Source organism: Coenobita brevimanus, chromosome 19 (assembly GCF_032717465.1).
Source record: "Coenobita brevimanus isolate Jiangsu-jjx chromosome 19, ASM3271746v2, whole genome shotgun sequence".
Lineage (NCBI taxonomy): Eukaryota > Metazoa > Arthropoda > Malacostraca > Decapoda > Coenobitidae > Coenobita > Coenobita brevimanus.
The window spans coordinates 9,268,375-9,274,001 of record NC_136972.1 but is presented as its reverse complement, the minus strand read 5'-3'; the positions used below and the strand labels follow the sequence as shown (position 1 = coordinate 9,274,001).

Here is a 5,627-nt window from a genome sequence, read left to right as displayed (position 1 = left end):
AACACACTGAGGTGGTTTGGCCATGTGGAGAGGATGGAGGGTGAAAGACTGACGAAGAAAGTGTATGTGAGTGAGGTGGAGGGGGGAAGAGGGAGGGGGAGGCCGAGGGATGAGATGTAGGGTTGGGGTGGAGAGGTATATGAGAGAGGGGGGTGTGAGTTGGGAGCAGGGCAGTGAAATGGCGGGGGACAGGGCGACTTGGAGGCGATTTGTTTGTGGCCACCCCAAACGGGATTGAGGCGTCTGGCAATAGATAGATAGATACACTATTATGCGGTAAAAGCCAGTAGTTGAAATGCTTCACAACACGCCTCATAAACCTCAGACGGTATCTGAAGAGAGGAAATGAGGGAGGGGGTGTAGAGGGAGAATGCCATGTTGCCAAATTTATCAAATCGCCCACCACGAAAGGAACGAAACTTCTGTGGGCAATACTACCTCTTATGCTTTTGAAGAGGGATTATAAGAGATCCAGGAACTTTCTATTTCAGCTTTCTTAGACTAACCCTCAGTATTTGTGCGCACTTGTTTGCGATTACTGGTGACCTCAAATAACCTCGAAGGTCGTCCTCACATAGCACATGTTCGAACTGCAGGTCATGTGAGTCACCATGCCCAAAATTGGGCTGCCGGGTCCAGTCGTTCGGGCATGTATTACTGGTGACGCCAAATGACATTCAAACGGTGACCTCAAATGACCTCAAAGGCCAACCTCACATAGCCTATGTCCGAACTGGAGGTCATGTGAATTTCCACGCCAAAAATTGTCCTGCAGGGGTACCCAGCGTTGCTAGGGTCAAAAAGGCGAACGCTCTACTGGTGACCTTAAATGTCTCAGATCTGAATTTTTATCCCTTCCCCTTAAAATCATCTTTGCTTCTCCCTTATTCAGAATATATATGGGTCTGGGGGTTCTCTGGCCCTTAGTTTGAGCTTGATTGAAGGATAAAGAAGCAACCAAACAACACGGCTTATATCTATATCTATATATATCATCATCATCATCATCATTGTCATCAGCCATTACAAGTCCACTGCTGAACAAAGGCCTCCCCCAACCTTATCCACGAATTCCTTGACTGAGCCAATCTTTGCCACGTTTTCCATGCAAATTTCTCTATCTCATCTCTCCACCTCCTGTCTGGCCTTTTTCTGCTACGTTTAGAGTCTCTTGGTGTCCAATCAGTCAACCTCTTGCTCCATCGATTATTCTTTATTCTTGCTGGCCTGTCCACCTCCATTTCTGTTCTTTTATGACTTCTATAATATCTTTAACTTTAGTTTGCTCTCTCTCCCAAGTTGATCTTTTCCTGTCTCTTAAAGATATTCCCACCATTGACCTTTCCAGTGCTTTCTGAGGACAAATAAATTTATTTTCCATCGATTTTGTCAGTTTCCAAGTCTCACAACCATGTGTCATAGCTGGAATTATACTGCACATTCATTATATACTTTTCGTTTCATACAAACTGGCATGCATCTTTTCATAATGTCCCTATGTTTACCGAAAGCTTTCCATCCAGTTGTAATGCGTCTTTTTATTCGCTATCATTATCTTTCGTTAATTTTAGTATTTGCTCCAGGTAATTGTACTCCTCTGCTTCTTCAAGAATTTCTCCACTTATTCCTATGACGGTCTTTGGTGTTTGAGGATTAAACTTTACTTTAGTTTTACTCCGGTTCATCTTTAGCCCTACTTTGAGACTTTCTCTGTTCAGGTCATTTAACATTTCTTGCAATGTATCTGCTGTTTCTGAGATTAGGACAATGTCATCTGCAAATCTTAAATGGTTTAGCTTCTCTCCATCTATGTTCACTCCTTTGTTTTCCCAGTCTAGCCTTCTGAATACTTTCAAGGCATGCTGTAAATAACTTTTGTGAAATTGTATCTCCCTGACGCACTTCCTTCTCAATCTTAATTTTCTCAGTCCTTATGTAATTTAAATGTAGCAGTTCCCTCTTTACATATGTTTTCGAGCAGTTTTACAATGTTCTCATTCACTCCTTGTTCTCGCAATGAATTTATAATGGCTATGTGCTCCACTGAGTCGAAAGCCTTTTCGTAATCAACAAAACCTAAGCACAGTGGTTTATTATAATCTGTAGTTTTCTCAATTAGCTGATTCAGTGTGTGTAGATGATCAGTAGTCGAGTATCCTCTTCGGAATGCTGCCTGTTCACGAGGTTGCTTTTCCTCCAGATATGTAGTTATTCTGTTTGTAAGGACTTTAGTGAAGAGTTTGTAAATGACTGATAGCAAGCTAATGGGTCGATAGTTACTAAGGTCTTTTGAGTCACCTTTTTTATAAAGTAGAATAACTATTGCCAACGGCCATACCACGTTGAGTACACCGCTTCCCGTCCGATCAGCGAAGTTAAGCAACGTTGGGTCTGGTTAGTACTTGGATGGGTGACCGCCTGGGAACACCAGGTGCTGTTGGCATCCCTACGTGTCAAGTGGGGTTGGTGGAGGATTAGTGCCCCTCTCTGTAAAACAATTAACTCTAAGCCCTTGGCCACCTCGTCTGGGATACATGGCGTCTGGCAATGAACGAAAAAAGAATAACTATTGCATTACACCATGTTTTGGGAATTTTCATCTTTTTTATACACTGAGTAAATATGTAAGCAAGCCTATTTTGTACTTCTGCTCCTACATCCAACAGTAAATCTGCTACTATTCCATCTTATCCCGGAGCCTTCCCTCTTTCCATATTTTTGAGAGAATTATTTACTTCGGTTGGTGTTATCTCAGGTATTTCACTTCCGTCAACTGAAAAGATAGCTATTGGTACTACTGTCTTTGACGCATACAGTTCTTTCTAAAATTCTTCAACTCTCTTCAACATCTTATCTCTGCATTTAATGACTTCACCGTTTTTGTCTTTTAGTGATGCAATTTGTTGCTTTCCTAGTGCCATTTTACTTCGGACCTGTTTCAGACTTTTTCCTTTTTTGATGGTTTCTTTGATTTCATCCATGGTTATCTTTATTTTTTCTTATCTTTGCCTTTTGTTGATATGCTTATTTAATTCCGCTCGTTCTATTTCATCTATCTTTGTTTCCACTTTCATTTCCTTTCTTTTTTTTCATAACCTCGAGTGTCTTTTCTGAATACTTCTTGGCTTTAATTGTATTAGGTTTTCCTTCTCTCTCTCTCTCTCTCTCTCTCTCTCTCTCTCTCTCTCTCTCTCTCTCTCTCTATACAGGGTGGTGCAAAAGTAGGTTGACATTACAGAGGCCTACCAGGAAATCAACACCAACCTGGACCTTTGCATTAGTGTATCATTAGCATGATAGGTATTTGTATTATCTGTATATATGTAACTATTTTGTAATAATGGATAATGTAAGTCACACCAAATGTTTTCTTCTATTGCGCATCTCAAGCGTAATTTGTTTGGAGTCAGCTGACTTGACGGGTGTTTTCGATGTATACCTCTCAGTTGCAGCTGGTTGTTGGTGGACGCTGGGTATTTACTTGTTGTTGGAGCCATATTATAAGGGTAGGTACAAGTTGTATAGGATTGTGGAGTTGCGAATACTTAGGTCATGAGGAAATAATAGTGGTATACTGTACAGTACATAAAGCAACGTAATTGTATCCTCCCCTGTCGGGTTTGTTTGATGGTGGATTGGAATGTTTACTATCTGCGGCTTTCAGCCGGTGCAGGAACTGTGTGCAGAAGTGGTAGCCTAAGGTGATGATGACAGGATGCTCACCTACTGGGAATCGAGGCTCGTGATGGTGTGGCCATTGAAGTGAGTGTAAATAATATTACTTTGTGTTGTACGAAGGGTGATCAGAAAGTAATGACAGTTCGTGCTATAACATGAAAACCTTGAATGATGGGAGGTAGGGGAGCAAGGAGAGTGCAGAGTTGCCTGTCCTTACGAGTTTGAACTTGTCGCCGTATGCCTGACTTTTCTTGTTTTATTGTTGTGAGTGAATGCTTCACTCTTGTTTTTGCTCTCTGGCCAGAAACATGGATTACTCGAAAGAAGGCTGCAGGTTCTACATTTTTACGAGGTGGAAACTGGGAAAGAAAGCAACAGAGATTCGAGGGGAATTATTACAAGTTTATCCAGACACTACTCCTTCCCTGGAAACTGTTTCCCGCTGGATTCGTGCTTTCACAGCAGGAAAAACTGAATTGAAAGATGAACAACGCTCTGGACGCCCCCGGACATCCGTGACCGAAGCAACAACTGTCCGTGCACGGTCCATCATTGACGAGGATCCAACTGTAACTCTTAGGTTCTTAGCCTTGGAGCTTGATATCAGTTATGGGAGTGCATATGACATCGTGCATGAACAATTACACCTGAGGAAGAAGTGTTGTCGATGGATACCCCATTTGTTGACTGATGAGCAAAAGGCTGAACGGGTGAGGATTTGTCGTGTCTGGCTTGCTGAATTTGAACCAAATGGTCCAAAACGGTTCTCAGATGTTGCTACTGGAGATGAGTGTTGGATTTCATTCTTCACAACCCGTGACAAGCAGTCAAACATGGTGTGGTTGGGCGATGAAGACCCTCGACCTCAGATTTTGAAGGAAGGATTTCGCAGCCGGAAGCACCTTTTCACCATCTTTTTCAATTCTCAAGGACCAATATGCGTGGATGTGATGCCTGAAAAGTCCACTATCACAGCCCAATACTACACAGACCAGGTCCTTCCACAAGTCTTGGAACACAAGGCCAACACCGCACCAACCCGCCGTCGGTCTCGCCTTTTGCTGCACCACGACAATGCTGCACCCCACAAAGCTCGCCTCACTATGCAGTACCTGGAACAACAAGGTATAACTCTGCTCCCCCACCCACCCTACTCCCCTGACCTGGCTCCCTGTGACTTTTGGTTGTTTCCAAAAATTAAATCTGCCATCGCTGGGAAGCAATTTCATCGCATCCAAGACTTGGCACGGACCTTCAATTCAGAACTCCGAAGTATACCGTCTTCAGAGTACCACGCTTGCTTCATGAAGTGGAGAAAGAGAATGGAACGCTGCATAGAGGTTGGAGGGGAGTTCTTTGAAGGAATGTGAGTCATAGTTTGATAGTTCTTCATGCTAATAAAAGTTTATGGACTCACTGTCATTTCTTTCTAATCACCCCTCGTATATAGCGGTGAGGCATGTTGTGTCTAGGGTGAATATTTGGGCTTTGGTAAATATATTTTCATTTCCTTGCTTTATTATTGTATGCAATTGTGAATTATTATGGATATGATTGTTATGGAATTATTGTGCAGGCATATCTATTATTCATATTTGTTTACTGATGTGATTAGGCGTATAGACTACTCACTGTGTTACTTTTTGATTACCACTGAGGACTGGACCTATACTACATTTGCACTACATAGATTTATTGCATTGATTTATTGTGGCCCTATGAATTTGCCTTAGATTGTGTACATAAGAATTTTATAACATTATTGAGACTCTGTTCTGTTTTATTACAATTCATGTTCCCATTGTTTTATTGGATTATTGTATTACAGGTTGAAACTTCTTCTGGAATAAATAGCTGTTATAACTTGTGGCCCATCCTTGATTTTCCCAGTACAATTAGTGTGTGTCGAAGTGTGGCTGACAGACTCCAGGAATGTGTCGATGGTAAAG

At 42.0% G+C, this 5,627-nt stretch overlaps 1 non-coding gene across 1 annotated transcript; it reads left to right on the top strand.

Moving 5' to 3' along the window:
* Positions 1-2,324: 2,324 nt before the first annotated feature.
* Positions 2,325-2,443, top strand: LOC145391784 (5S ribosomal RNA). The gene has a single exon (XR_013895909.1). It is a non-coding gene; the product is annotated as a 5S ribosomal RNA (ribosomal RNA).
* The last annotated feature ends 3,184 nt before the right edge of the window (positions 2,444-5,627 follow it).